This window comes from Astatotilapia calliptera, chromosome 6 (assembly GCF_964374335.1).
Source record: "Astatotilapia calliptera chromosome 6, fAstCal68.1, whole genome shotgun sequence".
Taxonomy (NCBI): Eukaryota; Metazoa; Chordata; class Actinopteri; order Cichliformes; family Cichlidae; genus Astatotilapia; species Astatotilapia calliptera.
The window spans coordinates 17,055,765-17,075,182 of record NC_137427.1 but is presented as its reverse complement, the minus strand read 5'-3'; the positions used below and the strand labels follow the sequence as shown (position 1 = coordinate 17,075,182).

The window sequence follows — 19,418 nt, the reverse complement described above, 5'->3', positions numbered from 1 at the left end:
GAGTGATAAGATTGTTTTAGCCATTTGCTAAAATGACTGAAACCTTGGGTGGCCTAAAGCTACGTACACACTGGAAGTGAGTCGCTCATTGCGCGTTGCTTTGATGCTCACAGCTGGTGGCTTTTATACATTCCAGACTCTGGTTGTCCTGGTAACCTTCTAAAGTCCTTACTACCAGGTCATAAGTCAATCATTGGTATTCTTCACTCCCATTGGTAGTTTCCTCAGTGGAAGTTGAGAAGTTTATCTTCCCAACTTCCCATCGCCAATGGATATTTATTTCTTCCGTTGTTACCATGTTACAGCAAATAACTTCCAGTGTGTACAAAGCTTAACACATACCCGTGTGCCACATTTGGTTGCTCCTGATAATCGAGGAGGGGTTTGCAGACAAAGACGTAAACAAACCAAGGCAGACAAACACAGATTATAGTAACACGGATATGGAAATGGATATCTCTAAGTGTATATGTTTTTAATGCAAAGTTCTATATTTTAGTTTCTGTCCACGGAATTTGCATTGAAAGATCTTCACTTGGTTTTTCAGACTGCTGGATCCTCACAGAGCTTCAGATAAAGGTTAAACTTTCTTAAGTAATTAAGTATGTTTACCATCTACCGTTGCTGCTTAATAAAAAATCTCTTTCCAAGACTTTATATTAACTTGTGTGCAAGACTTTGATTTTATAATGAGATTTATATTTTCATCTTAGAATAATGCACATATATTTTTTTAAATGCTGTCTTGTCTAAGTTCCTGAATTCTTCAAGTTGACCTTTGGCATCTATGCCTAATGCACCCCTTTTTAGGCATGAGTTATACAGATCTGTCTCTCCTAATCAATCACATCAGCATGCTTCTGAAGAACCCCTTGGCATCAAATTTAAATGCACTTGGTAAGAAATTATTTCTTTTAAACATGCAGGGTTAATATTGTGATGGGGCATACATTAACTTAACCCTAACCAGCATGTAAATGCAACATTACAAAGTGAGAAAAAAATCACTGAAGCAAAATTCAAAAACTCAAAGACAGTTGATCTCCTAGCTGACACACGTCCACCCTCCAACTGTTGGACTTCATGGCTCTAAACATCAAATTGTTCAAAAATTGTTGTGGCTGGTATATCAAACCAGACATTTGAAAACACCAGCTGCAGTGGCCAGAAAGCAATTTTTGTCTCTCTGGGGTGAGAACACACTAGCATTTTGCAACCTCATCTTTGGATTATAAATATTGCCAGCAAGAGAAAAAAAATGAGCGAACCAGATAGGACTGATGACTGAATATTTCTCAACATTGTGAAAATAAGCCAATAAAATAAAATGAATAAAGCACCCCTGTACAGAGCGTAGGCTTGTTTAAAGGCCAGTGAGTGATCATGATGGTGTGTCATGTGGGACGAATGAGGCAGCTGAGGACTTGTTTGAGGAAGGAAGTCATAGTACTTCAAAATAGATTTGGTTTGCTCGTATGGTTTCTATCTTTTAATCCTGCCTTTTCTGTGTCACACACACACACACACACACACACTCATGTGCCCAAGCAGCAGGCTTTGTGATGTGGTAGGAGGACCTCAGGAGGTTTGGCTCCTGATGATTTCTGGGAGCAGCACCAGCATGGTGACTTGATCCCTGCTCGGCAATTGGATTGGCCTGATCTGGTGGTGGCAAACCAGTTCTGCCTGGAGATTGAGGGGGGGTTACTCAATAATAGAAGGAGTTTTTATTAAAAGGCAGGCTGGCTAGAGTTGATTGGGAGTTTGTGTGTGTGTGTGTGTGTGTGTGTGTGTGTGTGTGTGTGTGTGTGTGTGTGTGTGTGTATACATGTGTGTTTTGAATGGGGCTTTTTGTTCCAACGTGACTCACCATGTTCTAGCTATGGTTGGTGCCTAAAGGGAGAGAAGAAGGGGGGGTGAATGGCACACAAGAGAAATAGTTGATGTGGTTAAGTCATTAGGAAACTGCATGTTCAGTTGGCCTGTCAAGCTTCGGCCTTCTTATATGATGAATCAATACACCAAATTCTTGCCTGTGAATGGGACATACAGAGAGTTGAAGAGGGATCTATCCTCTGCTGTCGCTGGCTTGAGGTCATCTAAACTTTTAGCCAACTCTTTGGCAGACTGGGCGTGCTAGTATGGCTAAAAGTAACTTCGACGGGATTTGATCAAAGCAGATGGGGCATGTGATTGCTCGCTTACTGACTATAAATTTGTTAGCAAAATTTTATTAAGCTGATGTACACAAATAACTTTTGTCATGGTTCTGATTGTTGTGTGAAAACATAAAGGAAGTCAACAGGAAATGATTTCATAGATTCTTAGAAGCCACTGTTTGTTTATTTGTTTGTTTAACATATTTTGGAGCGTTACTTCACTACCCTGCTCTCGACATAGATATAGGGTTTTTGTTGAAAACTCTTATTGTCAGATGATTCCCATCTAGAGCTGTGTGAGTGGAAAATAATCCAACATCCTGCACAGGGTCATTTGCTTGTGCTATTTTCATAGAGCCGAAGTGAAACCCAAACTTCTGGATTCTGTTTCAGAAGTACGAAAGCCTTCTTCAACTGACATTTGTAACTACATGTACAACTTTAAAAGAAGAGTTTCACCACAGTATTGCAAATGAGCTGGCGTTTACATACTGCTTTCATAGTTGTATACGCTTGTTAAATCTGATATAATTAGCCATTTCTAGGGTCCAAAGTCACCTTCCTAAAATTAAATTAAACAGTAACAGTTAACAATGGTGCATATTCTTTTGGCTCCAGTGTGGCTGATCTCCCAGTTGGTGCAATAAAGGTTAACATCCAGACATCAAAGAAAATAAGATTTGGCTAAGTTCAAAGTTGGCAGGAAGTTAGCTTGCTAGTTTCTGGCTGAAGATGATAACACCGTGTACTGACTTAAATATCTCTAAAAAACTAAAGCATAAATAGCTGTGATATCACTTTGGACATAAGCAATGACAGAAAACTAATTAACAATGACATTTGGAGGGTTAGTGATGTTGGGCTAGTTGACATATAATGAGTGTTACCTGGTGGCTAACTATAAAGCCTCGGTTATGCTAATATAAACAAATTACCACCGGGAAGAAGTAGCAGTTTAACATGTCATCACTTAACCAGCAGATTGACCACTTGAAAGTCTTTGCGCACACATATTTACACACATGTTGTGTCTCAGAGGATAAGACCATATAGTCTGCTAATCAGAAAGTTGTTGGTGTGATCCCTGGCGCCTGCAATATGTGCACTAAAGTGCCAGTCATCCATTTTGTGATGTACAGGTCGTGGGATAGGCAGTGTAAAGAGAGACCGGACCTCCCTTTCCCCAGCTACCCCTCCAGCTCATCCAGGGAAACACGGTGGCATTCCCAGGTCAGCTGAGAGACATAAATCTCTCCAGCGTGCCCAGTGTCTGCCCTTGGGCCTTCTCCCATTGGGACAACCTGAAACACCTTGCCTAAGAGATGTCCAGGAGGCATGCTAGCAATCCTTTGATGTGGAGAAGTAGCAGCTCTACTATAAGCCCTTCCCAAATGACAAATGACAGCCATCCTTCAGAGTAAGCTCATTTCCCCTGCTTGTATTTGTGATCTAATTGTTTCGGTCACTACCCAGAACCCGTGGCAAAAGGTGGAGGTACAGTACTGAAGTACACTCAACGCCAAATACCCATGTTGCATCCATCTGTGTGCCAGTGTGTCCTTGATAGTTAGAAAGTGCTTGGTGACGAGGTGAATATGGTTTGTAATATGTCTGTGAAGGTTCTCAGTCATCCAGGTCATCGTAGTCTAAGGACTACTTTCCAAGCTCCTTACACAATGGTTTGTAATAAAGAAAAAATGCTTTAAGTACCAGTCTATCCACCATTTATATAGGCTGTCCAAAGATACTGTAATTTATCATTGTACCGCTCACTACATGCAGTCAGATTACATTTTAAAGAGCACCATTTACTTTAATCTCCAGACCAGTAAAGGTAAAAACATGTCAGTGAATATAGAAAATGGCCAAGTTAAGCAGCACCGTGAAAAAGATCAAATGGTGTTGCTTTCTTAAGAAAAAAAAAACATGTTACAGTTATGACTCTGAATAATTGTGCTGATACACTTTTAAAATTTGATTGGAGCAGTAGGTTTATTTTCTGTAATCCTTTAGTCAGACTCACAGCACTTCTGTTTTTGCCAGTTAGTTTCTGTTTTGTTTTTTTGAAAAAGAAAAAAGTTGTGTTGCGTTATGAGCAAAAGGTTGTACACGCCAGGGAAGTGACATCAATACTCCATATAAATATGCTCAAATATTGGAAATTAACCATGCACCACCTTTTGTTTACACATTCATACACACACACATATTACCAGTTTTCCTTAGACACTCCTATTTGTTGTTAAGCACTCATTGTCACAAAATTGCGAAAAAAGCCTCTATTTGACGCCCACCCACAACCACCTCTGTGGAGCCCTCCAAGAGGCGGTCACACACTTGTTGACCCCTCCGCCCTTCACTCCAGCGCCGTTTGCCATGGATGTTTCAAATCCATCTGACCTGCCTGTGCTAATGGACGGCTATTTTGGGAGAGGGATGGCAAAACCGTCTGCTACTCACAACGGCCGCTGTGAAAAAAATACGATTTGCTAAGAGGGAGGTTCTCCTGTGTATGTGTGTGTGTTCACAGCCAGCCATACCAGTGACTAAGTTCCATGTTGGGTTCATGTGTCGCTGTAGGCCATTGGGATTGCTGTTGAAACATGAGATATCTTACTCTTGCAACACTAAGACTCTGAAATTAATTCCCCAGCAAGTACGTCTTGTCAATTTAGCCTTTTGCCCACATCATTATCTTGGTTTTATGAGGGCGTTTTATTTCGGATGTTTTATTTCTTCACCCTCTGAGGTGCTGCCAGTGTGTACATGTTCGTTACCTCAAAATTGTCCATCCTACGCAAATTTTAAAATAAATTTCTTCCTTTAGACAGATAAACCACATGCCACTTTTAAAAGTAAACACCTCATAGTAATATAAGCATTCAGGCCCTTTTGGAAAGAGCCTGATCAACAGGTTGAGCAGTGGAACATGCCAGTAGGTGAACATGCCTCTCTATTGCTTCTGTAAAATCATCTCGCTCTGTGGGACTTGACAAGCACAACACTGTTTCCATGAAGTAGTTAGGCTGAGTAAAATATAAATTAAAAATAGAAAGCATTGATTTGTTCCCTATATTTAAAGTTTATTTTTTTTAAAAGAGGGAAATTGCTGTAACAGCAGCTAAAACATTAAACATAAACCTATAAAGAAAAAAAACTTAAATAAAGAAGAAAAGCTGAAGAAAATGATGGAAAGAGTACAACATATTAAATACTGATACTTTTTTCAGTTGATGGGAGCAACGGTGCAGTAAAAGACTGGAAAGTTGTGTAACTTCTCTAAAAACAGCATTACTGAGACGGTAGCCCAATAATAAAATACTTTTTATTTCTCAAGATGAACTTCCAGAGAAATACAGAATTTCATCATCTACAGTGCATGTATCATTAGGATTCAGAGACCTGGAAAATCTCTGTACCTAAGGGAACAGGCTGAATATCAGTACTGAACGCTGGCTGTGATCTCCACACTGAAAACAGACACAAGTCTGTAGTGAAAATCTCTGCAGGAGCAAAAGAAAACTTCTAAAAAACATTGTCAGTGTGCACATTTTTTCCCTGCATTCACAAGTCCAAGTCAAAACTTAACCATTCAATGAAGAAAAGTCATACGTAAACAAGATGCAGAAATGCTGCTGCCGTCTCTGGGTGGAAGCTAATTAAAGATGCACTGAGACGAAGCGGAAAACTGTCCTGTGGTCTGACCGATCGTGGATGTCCTGTGGTCTGGGATAAAGAAAAGGGCTTGATACCAAATTATTCTTTTTGTAGTTTTTTAAGACATTTCACAACAAGAAATTGGATGATTCTCGCAGGAGAATATCTGATTTAAATAAATAAAAGTATCTAATTTAAATAAATAAAAAATGGGGATAAAGGATACCTCATAGACGCTTTAAATTAAAAAAAAATTGATGCAGTTTTGACTTAAATTTCTAATTTTTCCCTTCTCTCTTCCACTTCTTACACCTTTCACAATCTCTGAAGTGAAGTTATCACACATGACCATTTTCTTCCCCAGCTGCAGCAGATGTGCAGTTAACTAAGAAGACAGATTGTGTGCCAAATTATAGAGAAACAGCTTGTGTTTGGTGATATTTGCTGAGTTATTTGAAGCGTTGCATTTGAAATTACCTGCTACTTCAAACAAAGAAAACCAAGTTCATTTTTGCTCTTCTCCTTCTGTAGCACCTACTAGTACGACTGCAACTTTATGTCATCTACATCCATGACAGGGATAATGCAGGGGGGAAAAGGTGTGAGTAGCGTCTGCAGGCCGGCTGGTTGGCTGAAATTACTTCATGATATGTTGATTGAGTATCATCTGTCATCAGCTGGAAAGAACTCCAGGCTTTGGGACATGAGAAATGAACTTGGTTGATATTATGAATGAAACTTTCTTTTTGATTTCATTAATAATTGAAGGTGCTGGAATGCTGTTTGTAATCGCACAGGCCCAGTTTAACCCCTAAGATTGGTTTAAATCTTCTCATCTGTTTGGGAACAGTGAGCAGAAGCCACCATGCTTGGCACTGAAATTAACTTACACATTTAGCCAGGTACCGAAAACTTATAAAACTTTACAGATGTTGCAAAATGGCCTCATTCTAAAGGATATTTGAAACTTGACATGAACTTTAAGCAGAATTGAGCATATGTGAAGCAGAAATGAAAGCAGAATAGTGTGACATTTTCTGCTTTCCAATGATTGATTCATGTAGAAGAAAATTCCATAAAAGAAGCGTGTATTTACTTACATGGCTTTAAATAGATCCTGTTCCACTTCACACTAACATTTTGCAATCCATTCGCCTGCAATAAGATTTTCATCCTACTCTCATGGTGAGGACATTATACATTAAACACTCCCTCACACACACAAAGTATGGGCCAGTTCCTCCTACTATTTCTCTTAATGTGTCCCTTGTGCTGGAGGTGTGTAGCTGCCAGCATTGTTCACTGGACTCTAACAGCTGTGTGTATTTACCGATGATAAACACACAAGTTGCTGCAGACATTTTAGCCCTGTAACTGTGTTTAGTAACTGGTAACGTTTATTTTTTATTTATTTGTTTTTTTAATATAGGAATTGAAGAACAATATTAAAAGTCTGTAGGTGCGCTTTTGCTGTTTTTCTTTTTTTTTTTTCTGCAGCCGTCTTTGTATCTGTTCAGTATCTGTCAGAAAACAGCACAGATAAGGCGTTCCTGCATGTTTGCACTGGTCCCACTGGGCTGTGTGAGCTGTTCCTCCAGTGCAGCTCTGGGGTGTGGATCACAGGCTGTGCGACGGGGCCTCCTGATGCAGCTTCTGGGTCAGGCCGTTAGGAATTATTGGTAAGTCTGGAGATGCAGCTTCAGGGCTGGGCTCATTGACTCTATGAAAGGGTAGTTACTTGGGTGGGGCACATCACTGGCCTCCCACACTTAAAGTTTTTGTTTTGTTTTGCTTTGTTTTAAATATGATGTGCTGGATCACTGGCAGGTAAAAAGGGCTTTTTTCCCTCCTCACTTTTGCCTATGAACTCATTAGATAGGTGTTTTCCCAAAGCTCAGTTCAGGCATGAGAGCTCATGAGAAGATTAAACAAATGAGAGTGAATTATTGCTCAAAAATATTAGCTGTAATAAAAATATAGAGAGAATTTATTAAAATTCTGCAAAATCAGAATGATAATTCATCCTGCCAACGCTCTGCTTGTATTTCCGAGCTCATTCTTTTATTCAAGCTCGAATTTCAAAGCATTTTTAAATATGCTGTGTTTGGAGCTGTTAATAATTTGGTGGAGTTGGGGGAGATTTAAAGGAATTTTGTGGTTTGCCAAACTTTGCCTAGGGAAACAAAACTCTCACAAACACTCACAGATTCTTTACACATGACTAATAGTGATATCAACACATACCAGATAAGGTACTGTATAGTGCTGCAGTTAAAGAGGGTATATTTTAGAACATCTCCGGCTGCAGCATTTGTGTCATTCCTCTTTCTCAGAATAAAAAGGAGAACTTTTTTTTGTAAAGTGAAAGTGCAGCAAAGAGCAGCATTTACCATAGCTTATCATAACATTTGTGAGAGGAGTGCATTTCATATGCAAGGAATGTCTGACTCATTTTTCCTGTTTGTGTGCGCTTGTCAGTTATATCTTCAGAAAAGCTGATCTAAACAAGATTACTTAGATCATTTACACGTCTCTTCTCCCCGCAGAGCTCAGGGGACTGTTTTTTTAGCTGTCACTTTGCATAGACAACGGAGGCCTAACTACCCAGTTTTACATAGCAGTTGAAGCCTGATAGCAAGCTTTCTTGGATAAGCTTCCTGCTTTAAATAAGCTCATGTGTTTTATGCTGTAAACCATTCACGAGTTCTTCAGCACTTTCAATCGTAGCAGATTACTCATCGTAAACGGAAACGACAATATTTTGTAACCATTTTTTTTAAATGGAGAACTTGAAGCAGCCAAATGAATCATACTTGTACGCATCTGAACTTTATTGGAAGGATTCAGCACGTGAAAATGCACATGTGTTCCCTCAGATGCGCCTTTTGCATTTTTATACTTGTAAGGTTGACGATGTTCAGTGCAGTTCACTGTAGTTTATCTTTAATTGGTCCCACATGTACAGTGTCAGAGCACCAAATTCGTATTATTCCACAGGTTTAAGTAGTCCGTAAGCAACACACTGTTCACTCCTGTTTGGGCATCGTTTGCCAAAAGCAACTGTGCCCAGCTGCGTCGGGACATTTGATACATTTGTGGGCTTGTTTTAAAGATTGGAGGACAAAAAAGTTCAAACACTGTTGATCATCAAATGCAGGCCATCATTTAAATTAAACGTTATACAGTAAATATTCTGTGCACAAGGACAAGAAGACAGTTTTAGTTTTAAACAAACTTTATTCAGCATTTTACTCAACCAGGAACAAATCATTTGACAAACTTTATTTTATTTCACTTTTTTTTATATTGCATTGTCTTACATTTGTCAAGGCCATTATCGATTATCAAAGGACTCAGTCTCTCCAACCCTGTCTGCATCTGCCTCAGTTCAATCTACAAATAGCCATGTCCACGTATAGGCCTGGGATTCAAAACTTCTTCATTCTATTTTCTCTGGGCCATCAGCACAGCACCAGACAACCCCCCCTTTTCATATCTCTCCAGCAGATGAACTGTCTAACCTTGTGTTAGTGAGCATTACTCTAATTTAAAGTTCCCTTGATGGACTATGGCCAGCTGCCTCGGGGCAATGGCTCTTGACGACACTATCTTGTGATGGGATTATACAGACACATGCACACAAATGTCCTGTTTACCCCTTCCTGCTCAGCTTGATTTCACCAGTTTGCTCACACTTTTCAAGCTTTTTCCAGCTAGGTAGAAAGAGAAGGGGAATGTTCAGGAGTAAGCTTGAGAATCCTCTTTTCACTTCTCTTGTCATTGTGGAGTTCTGATTTATTTATTTTTTAGCCATTTTAACTCTCACAGAAGCACTTGAGCAATTGCAACGCGCATTATTTCTCCTGTATTAACAGGACTTACAGGACTCCAAAACAGTTGCAACAGTTGCAAAGATTTGTTCTGATAAACAATCTTATCACTGAAGCTGGTGACTCAATGGTGACGTGCAACTTTGGTGGATGAGACTATAGCAAGTTTTACACATAAATTCCAGGTAATGTTGAGAGAATCAGGTCTGCACATTGTCCAGAGTTGGCTTTTCTCACATGTGATAGATGCATAGTGACACTTGAAATGCATTGTGCAGTTTAGGTTTGGGCAAAGAGTGGCGACTGGATAGTCTGCGTAGGAGGCGGGACGTGATGCAAACTCACTCTGTGAATTACCTGAACCTTTCACACATGTGCTCATTTGGACTTTACTTTCTACAAGGAGGCTGCCTGGGTAATGTCTGGTCCAACTGATATAGATATTTACATTCTAATATTCAGCTCCGCTGGTTAATGTTAGAAAAGTTCAGAGCTACAATGCATTTGAGAAAATGAAGAAATATTCCCTGTAAGATCTGACATGGAGGTAGCCGTCATGATTTTGACAGTTAAATGACAAGTTTATCAGCAAGACACTTAAATGAGACAAAACACAATAAAGCTTCTGTGATAAACATACTTGAGTTTATTTCTGCATGACTGCAGAAGCATGTAGAAGCGACCGGTTGAATGTGTAGAATACAAGCCCTCCATTCTCACTGCGAGACATCAGACCCTCAAGGTGAGACATTTATAGGACATAACAAGAAATTCAAAGGCTTCATTCTTGAAAAACGTGCAGTGTTTTGCACTTCCTCTCCCTCCCGGAGATAACGTTGCTATCCTCAGGGAAAGCAGCTGATTTATGGACAACACAGCACCGCAGCTGAAAGTTTTAAAAGCAGGGGATTTTTTTTTTTTTAACTTGAACATTTTATGGACTTTGAACCACGAGACACAGCGTGGCAAACGAGATGGAGACCTCATGACTCCCAACAGACAGGACAAGCGGGGAGGGATCGTCTCCCCCATCAGCTCTCTCTGTGGGACGCTTTTGTTCGATAAGATGTCATGCACCACACCCGATTTAAGTCATGTGCTCCTCATTGAATGATGACCAACACAAGTCAACAAGGATGTGTTTGTGTGTGTGTGTGTGTGTGTGTGTGTGTGTGTGTGTGTGTGTGTGTGTGTGTGTGTGTGTGTGTGTGTGTGTGTGTGTGTGTGTGTGTTTGAGCCACTCGGTACATTTTGCGCATGTTTGTTGTTTAAGGTCATATCGTCCATGTTGTGCTTGCATATCTCCGTGTATGTCTAAGTGCATATTTCTTTGCTGCGTAGCCAAAGTATGAAAGAATGTGCTGGACTGGAGAGAAGGTGCTGTGTCCCTGTGAGTGGGTGTATATGGTCTGGGTCAAGGCTTTTTAGTACATTAAGACCTTAACTCTGCTCCAGGGGACTCTTACTCCACACCCACGCCTCCATTTATTAAACTCTGGACCACATCAACATTCCTGGGATTAGACACAAACCATATAGCTACACATGCACTCGCGATATATTATCGCTGTGAGATACATTCATATATAGCCAGCATGAAACTGTTGGTCAGCCCTCATGTGAGAGCTTAATAGGGTCTTTTGGCTGTAATGAGCAGAGGGACTGACACATTTATTCTGTATCTAAGGGCACTTTGCAAGATAATTAAGGTGGCTACAACCACATTTAAGTAAATTCTCCTTCATTTGCTCAGGGGGGGGGTTGATGATGTCTCCAGTAATTCGCAGTATAATTTTGGATATCTGGTGACAACTCAGAAAAGGTTGAGTCACAACTTTAAGTTGTTTTTTAATTTCACTTTTGCAGTTTTGTTATGTTTAGGCACCAAAACTGCGTGATTATGGTTAGGAAAATATTTTTGGTAACCATTTCCTGGAAGACTGTCTCTTTTTAGGTGAGTCACGATGAAAAACATTAACCAGCCCCAATATGATTTTCCTGATTTTCTGTCAAAAATGTGTTACAGTGGCTTGAGAGGTTTTCTTAATTCACTTCAGTTGTGTGAATTAACTTGCCAAATTACATACGTCGCCTCGAAGCACGATGTATTGTAAAGTAAAGGCCAGAAAACAGAGAAAATCCCAATATTCAAACATTAAACTGAACAAGCACTTGGCAACAGTGGGAAGGAAAAACTCCCATTTAACAGGAACAAACCTCTGTCAGAACCAGGCTCAGTCAGGGGCAGCAATCCAGTTAATGGTACATAGTACACGCTTGTGAGCACAGAACGCCCGCCCACTGACTTCTATTAACGAGGGGCAGCCAATCAGAAGAAAGGAGGATGAACTAAGGGGCTGCACCAGTAATGTCCAGTATAATATAAGGATGATGTTGCTATAAATTGACTCCAGCAGTATCCAAACATTTTTTAAAAATGGAGCTGGATATAAGCACAATATAACACACACACACATATATATGGAGGTAATACACAGTGCTCTCTTTTGTACAGGGTATAAACAGCATACTGAAGCTCCCTCTCTCTCACTGTCACACGCACTTCCTGTTAAGCCTTTAATCACAAACATGCTCTTTTTCAGTCCTCATGTTTACCCAGACAGATCAATCCAGCTGATCCAGCAGCTGCTGGACCTTGATCTCAAACTACCCCTGACAGATAGAGCCCCTGTTGGACGACATGCTCACTTTACTGCATGGGTAGAAGCAGGGATATCATTTATTTAGGCTGCAAATACCAAATTTATGATTGTGTGTGATTGTATGTAAATGTAGTCTATCTAGTGGTCCAGTGGAGCTACAATCTCTTTTAGAGGGGTATCATTATGTATGAGTGTGCATATATTTGCACGTACAGTGTTATTTCTTTGCCTCTGTACTGGTTTATGGTTGCACACATATATTCCTCTATGTATTCCACCTGTGCGTGCGCCTGCATGCCTACATAGTGGGTGCTTGCTTCTGCATTAGCATGCGTGTGTCAAGAGCATGGGTTGTAACTCACTTTGACTTCGAGCGAGGCCCCTGGCAGGGAAAGCTGTGGGCCTGGCAGGTCTCAGCAGGGGTCTAAAGCGGCTCAGCTCCGCTGGTGGCTGCAGGCCCGTCTCCATGTCACTCGGAAGATGTGTTCACAAGAACTCCTTACTGGGAGGCCTCCAGCAAGAAAGCAGGATAAATGTCATCATGTCTTATTGCTGGCAGCCATGTTAGCTCCACAATAGGTTCAGAGAGACTGTGCTGTAGAGAAGCACAGAGATTCATGCCAGTTGATTTGTACAGTGTTTGCCATTTTCCCATTATTAATGGCAGCAAGGCCACTGTTAGAGCTGCTGCAGGCCTGCCAGGTCTGCCTTAGAGAATAGGCAACTATGTGGCACCTCTTAAATTTTTATCTCTGGCTCTTTCTATTCAACTTTCTAAAAGTACACAAAACAAATTAAAAGATTAATAATAATATCTGACAAGGAATTGACTTAAAAGTTGCTATACTTAATTCTGAAATTGATATATTTAGTTTAAGTAGCAGTATTATAAAACAAGGGTTAGCAGCCAGCTTAGCTCTGTAAAATATGTATTAGACAAAGTCAAAAATGTATATTTTTAAAATTTATATCCCATATGTTTAATGCACATACAGTCAAAATAGAAGAAAAGGTATGTTTTTTGGGATTTATTTTTAAAGAGCGGGTGATTTATGTGAGGAAATGTTCCCCGATAAACAGAAACTGGACCCAGTAGCAATATGAAGAGGAACTCACGTAGCTCTTAGATGAAAATGCCTGCTAGGCAGCAAAGTATAATTTCTGTGTGCTACGGTAAACAAAACAAGTCCAAACACATCAATCACATATCAAAGGTCACGAGGCTTATCTCAGAATACAGAGTATGTCTTTAAAATATGGGTGCTGTTCTCAAGTATCTTTTTCAAAGTACTAAAAGTGGTTTCAGAACATAACTCGTGTGTGGGTAAAACAGCAAATAACAAGTAAAAAAAAATTTTTTCATTCTTTTGTTCTACTTTACAATAAATAAATAAGTTTGATGTAATTATCCGTTTTCTGGTTCAAATGCTTCTTCACTTCCTAAAAGCAAACAACACAGAGAAATCATTAAGAGTTAAAAACACTGGAAACACTTTCATCTCCAACAAAGGGACCATTGTGGTTTTTCTTTCAGATGTTATAATCAAAAATGTCCCAAAAAAAAGGAAAGAAAGAGGAGAGGTACTAAGCCAGTTCCCTAGTTGACATCTAAAAATGACATGCTGTCTTCTGGCCCTGGTATTTCTAGAAAAAAATGCAGCATTATACATATATAATATAATATAATATAATATAGTTTCACTATTATCTCAACAATTCACAAATTTAGATTTTTGCCATTATTGTATTTAAATGCATCGTTCATTGCCATGAATTCACAATAAATTTAATATAATCTAAAGATGCCATGTAGCTCAGCACAAACAGCCTGCCTGCCTGGATTGCTCGGGCCGAGTAGGTTGAGACAGGGAATGAAATGCATAAAGACGTGGATGTGGAAAGTGGGTGAAGTGATTCAACTAAAAGAGGGAGAAAACACAAAGATAGAGTCGTGGGACGAAGGTGGAATCGGGTACAGAGAAGCGAGAGCGGAGCCATAGTGAGAGCGAGGTTACGGCCTGGACCCTGACCCAGATTTTATATATGGTCTCTGACAACCTGATCTGACCATGCTGCTGTGTGGTCTTCTTGTCTTTCCATTCGTTATGGGTGCATGACGACCACAGAGATCTCCTCCTAGCTCTCCGTGCAGTCGTTTGACGAGATGGAGCACGTTCGTTTAATGCCGCATTAAAGTGACGCCAAGCTCGAGGTCAGACGTCGCAAGGTCCTCTTTTGTGATTTTCAAAAATGTACATGCTCATCCAGCAACGATGGAGAGAGAGCTAGAAAATGGAGATCCATATAATTACGTTATGCAGCTGCTTAAAAACAGAGGTTTGTCAGTATTATGAATAAGAACATTTTCCATGCAGACTGGAAAATGTCTTAAACTCAAAGGGTAGAAAATTTATTTATGTACCAGCAAAGAGAAGAACACTCTGTGCAAAACAAAGTCACTGACAGTTTGTAGGAGCTCGGCTTTTAGTTTTGCTGGTTTGCTGACAATGCCTACGCCTGCTTGGTTACTTAATGGCCAAGAAGGAGCAAATCCACGTGCCCATATCAGCAAACGTACATGCTCAAAAAAACAAGAATCTACATAATTTCTCTTAAATCTTTCTGCTTGCAACAAAAGGTTTTCATTCTTAAAATATTTTTTAATTTAAAAAAAAATCCATACAGGGATAGAAAAATGTACAATTCGAAGAAGTAGGCAGATCATTTCTCTGTGTACCAGTAAGAGAAGAACACTGGGTGCAAGCTGAAGTCTTTGGCAGAGGTTGCTGGCACTCGCTTTTTGCTTTTGCTGGTTTGCTGGCAATGCCTACGCCTGTTTGGTTACTTAATGGCCAAGCAGGAGCTATAACCAAGCCAGCTTCTTTAGAAGAAGAAATCAAGATTTTGGGGCATTTGGCAGAGTTAATGGGATTATTTTTTAATAGCCAGTATTAATAATTCATAATAAAATCCTATCAGAGAGACACTATCATAGTAGTGTCTGTTGTAAAGCTGCGGTTTTTATTTGCTCCATTATTACTAGCAAAATAAAACGGGGAATGGGTATGACGTTGTCTTTATATTTGGGAGGTATTACAGTTTATAGGGGGGCCGAATGTCGGTGTACATTTCTTGAATTTATAGCCTGCCTCTGTGGATAAACATAAACCGACACACACACACATGCGCACAACTACACTGTGTGTTGAGATCACTGGGAGTTAGGTGACAGATACTGAGAATGCCTGGGCCTAAATTAAGCCCACTGCTTCATCAAAAACATCCTGCCTTTCTGCTCAGGCTGAGATTGTGTTCGCTTTTCACGGGGAGCTCAGGTAAGCTAGTGGGGGCAAACGCACTTTTATTCACACGCACGCTCAAGCATTACATTTTGTTACAGAGGCTGTGAGAAGCGATGGAAAACTGTCCTGTTTAATCTATTTAAAAAAATAAGCGCTATTCCTCATATTATTCTTATCACATATTTGCGATGATAAAATTGACTCACTGCAGCGTTGCTGTTTGTTGTGCCAAGAACAAAGACATGGAAAAAATGTAATATTGCTTTATAACCGTCGCTCCTTCTCTGCAAATAAAAGACATGCACCGCTTGGGATGATTCCTTAAATGTACTGTATAAATTCTTTAAATGATGACAACATAGCTGAGCTTAGCCGAGTTGACACTCGCATGCATACATGCACACAGATGTCGTTAGAATTCTAGAAATGTTCCTAGTGCTGTAGGTGTGTGGCAAGAAGTTAAAGTAAAGAGTTTTACATAAAAAAACCATAAAAGTAGCTCATAAAACACGTTTTACTTTAACGTAAACACTCAAATAAAAATCTATACATGACACAATGAATGCATTATTTTGATTTTTTACAGTGAGGATCTGTTCAGAATGAGTTCTCCTCTAAAACACACGAAGGCATGACCTTTGCTTCAAATGCAGCATTGTTCTTCTGTTCAGTTACTTCTAGGAAATGTTTTGAGTACCTCTTTCCATATGCTTGCTGGGAAGGAGAATAAATTCACCTGTATATACACACGATCACAGTGTGACCTATATACAGTAACAAAGAGCCAAAAAATTGGGTGTGAGCATAGGAGGCTAAGGAGGCCAGGAGGGAGGGAGGCAGGGAAGGAGGAGGAGGCGAGTTCTGCACCACTCTGCTCCAGCTCCGACTCTACTGGTGACCCCGCGGCTGTAAATCTGAAAGCAGAAGACCATTCCTCACTTCTTGTTTTTTTCCTTTCTCCTTTTCCCTCTCTGGCCCTTTCACATATCAGCGTCTGTGAATGACTTTCAGTATTTGATCTCGGCTCATTACATCTGCTCGGCAAGTCACAGTAGGATATTTAGTTTTACAAGTGAGATCGGGAGGTGAAAATAAGCGTTTAGTTGCAGATGTTTGGGACTCTTTCAAACGACAACTTGAAGTTAATCAGATATGATGTGACCGTCACCACAGCAAATGTCACTGTTGGCCTCTTTGTGTTAACAGGCAGCTTAATTAAGCAGTCACGCTGCCTCGACGTTCAGTTCGGTAAGCAGAGCTACATCGTGAAAACAAGTATTAAGCCATTTTTACTCGTGCTCATTAAGCATGCATGTCTTCTTATTTACACCCACTTCAAAGCTTTCTGTGTGGCAGTTGCCAAGCGGGGGGGAAAAATTAAAGGGAAAAGGCGAGAATAAGAGAATAGACTCACTAATGCAGTCAATTTCCAGGAAAACCTGACTGTGACCAGTTAATTATCTTGATGCCTAACACACAACATGTCTGTCTTAGCCCGAATTCAATGCCGTGGCAGCTGTTAGAAAAGAACAAAATTTGGTGACGGCCAGGTAGAGGTTTTTAATGCAGGTCCCACCGCTTTTCACCAAACTACGACTGAAATGTTTGTCAAAATGACACTAAAGGTATAATATCTGCAGGGGAGTTGCGTTTCCCTAGCAAAGTCTTCCCAAATGAATCCTCCTAATGTAATAGAGTAAACAATTCTTGGCTTCTAGTTTTAGAGCCAACTTCCAAATTTTAATGTTTACCTACCTAATTCCCTCCAGCATGAGACTGGGTGGAAAAACTGCCATACGACCGAGTCACAATTCCAAAACCTTAATGAATGACTGTTTTAGTTAGGATTTTTCAGGGATCATTGTGCATTACCTGTCAAAATTAACTATATCAGCATTTCTGAAGACACTGTGTCTGTGTGTGGCTTAGTATGAAAATGTCCATGAGCAAAAGACTAATATACGTTCTCATGTGTGTGATCTGAGATCATAACTCTGTGAAACAGTATCAACACTGGAAATGTGGCCTGCTCTTTAAGAGCTGCTATTTTGCCAACAAAGAATGCCCAAAGCTTCATTACTAATCTAACTATATGACAAGACTGACGAGAGAACCTCAGAAGGAAACTGAAAACACAATGAAGATTTAAGCTTTACCAGATTTTAAGAAAATGATCAAGACTGTGATTTTCCCACATGCCGTATTTAGTCCCACAAGGATCCTGTCAAGATCACTTGAAAGTTGTGCAAAGTCTGACCTTTTATTTCTTGTTATTTTACAGTGATTTAACAAAAACTACAGCAGGGAGAAGAGTATAAATACTATTAAAATATTACAGCTGGTGTTTCTGACACAATCAGACAACATTATGTCAGCTGAATAATAGAAACCCAGGCAGACGTCACAATATTTTGGACGTCAGACAGCATCCTGTCAAAAAGACTGCAGTATGCCCAGTTTTTGTTTGGGTTTTTTTGCATTCTCTCTTGTAGTTTTATGAATGTAACACACAACATTTTGGAGCGCGCACACACACACAAGTGAGCCAACAGAAAGATGATATTGGTTCTGTCAGTTGTGGCGATGGAAAGCAATAAAGTCATTGTCCCTGATCACTGAATCTCGGTCAGTGTGCTAGCAAAATACGGTGTAATCTGTTTCATTATACCACCTTAGAAAAATACAAGCCAATAACATTATGCTTGGTCAAGTAGGAGTCATGATACCTTTTTCACTGCTTAGCTGTCAGCTTAGAACAGAAAACTTGGGTTAGAGTTTGCACAGGCTCACCACAATTGGACAATGGAAAATTGGAAAAATGTTGCCTGGTCTGATGTGTCTTTATTTGGAAGGTGAGGTCAGTATTTGGTGCAAACAACATGAAAGCATGGATTCATCCTGCCTCGTATCAACAGTTCAGCCTCGTGGTGGTGGTGTATCAGTGTGGCAGACATTTTCATATTTTGGGCCCCTCAAGTACCAGCTGAGCATTTTTTAAACACCACAGTCTATCTGAGTACTGTTGCTGACCATAGTGTACCCGTCTTCTTCTGGCTGCTTCCAGGAGGATAACACACCACATCACAAAGCTCAAATCATCTCAGGCTATTTCTTTAAATGAGTTCCCTATCCTCAAATTGCCTCCACAATCACCAGATCTCTATCCAACAGTGCACCTCTCGGATGTACAGTCAACAAATCTGCAGCAAGTGTGTGATTCTATCAAGTCAATATGAACTAAAATCTCTGAGGAATGTTTCCAGCAGCTTTTTGAATTTGTAGCGAATGAAAGCAGTTCTGAAGGCAAAAGGGGTTCCAACCAACTACTAGCAAAGAATAACTAATGAAGTGTCTCGTGAGTGCATATATCTGATAGAAAGCGAGGAAGTCTCCTAAATAGGTCCCCGTTTAAATTAAAAGTTACATATAATCTAAACATTTAAATGGTAGTGTTTGCTGGAGTTGACGCATGACTTAGATTTCCAAAATCCAACAGACCGCAAGACCCTTAGGCATGAACTTACCTTCCATTTTAGTTTGAGCTCAGCTTATAGCGGTGATTCTGAATTGGATTATTTGTATTTGAGATGCAGTAGCTGATAAAATCTACAAGCACCCTGCAGGCAAAACTGCAAACTCGCACAAATGATGTGAAGAGTGGCTGAAATTCTGAGAATTATTCCTGGAGGGATTGCTCATTGTATAAACGGGATGCTTATTCAAGCTTTTGACATTTTAAATGATGAAAGAAGTTGTGTAGTTCTTTAATAGCTTTTTAAATACTGGCTTTGTTAGCTTTGCACACTG

General features: G+C 40.0%; 1 long non-coding RNA gene across 2 annotated transcripts in view; it reads right to left on the bottom strand.

Moving 5' to 3' along the window:
- Positions 1-19,418, bottom strand: part of LOC113024033 (uncharacterized) — a 39,241-nt gene that overhangs the window by 5,131 nt on the left and 14,692 nt on the right. For both annotated transcript variants that reach the window (XR_003272627.2, XR_013909655.1), the window contains exon 2: positions 12,672-12,904. This is a non-coding gene — a long non-coding RNA (uncharacterized LOC113024033). The remainder of the gene's footprint in view (positions 1-12,671; positions 12,905-19,418) is intronic.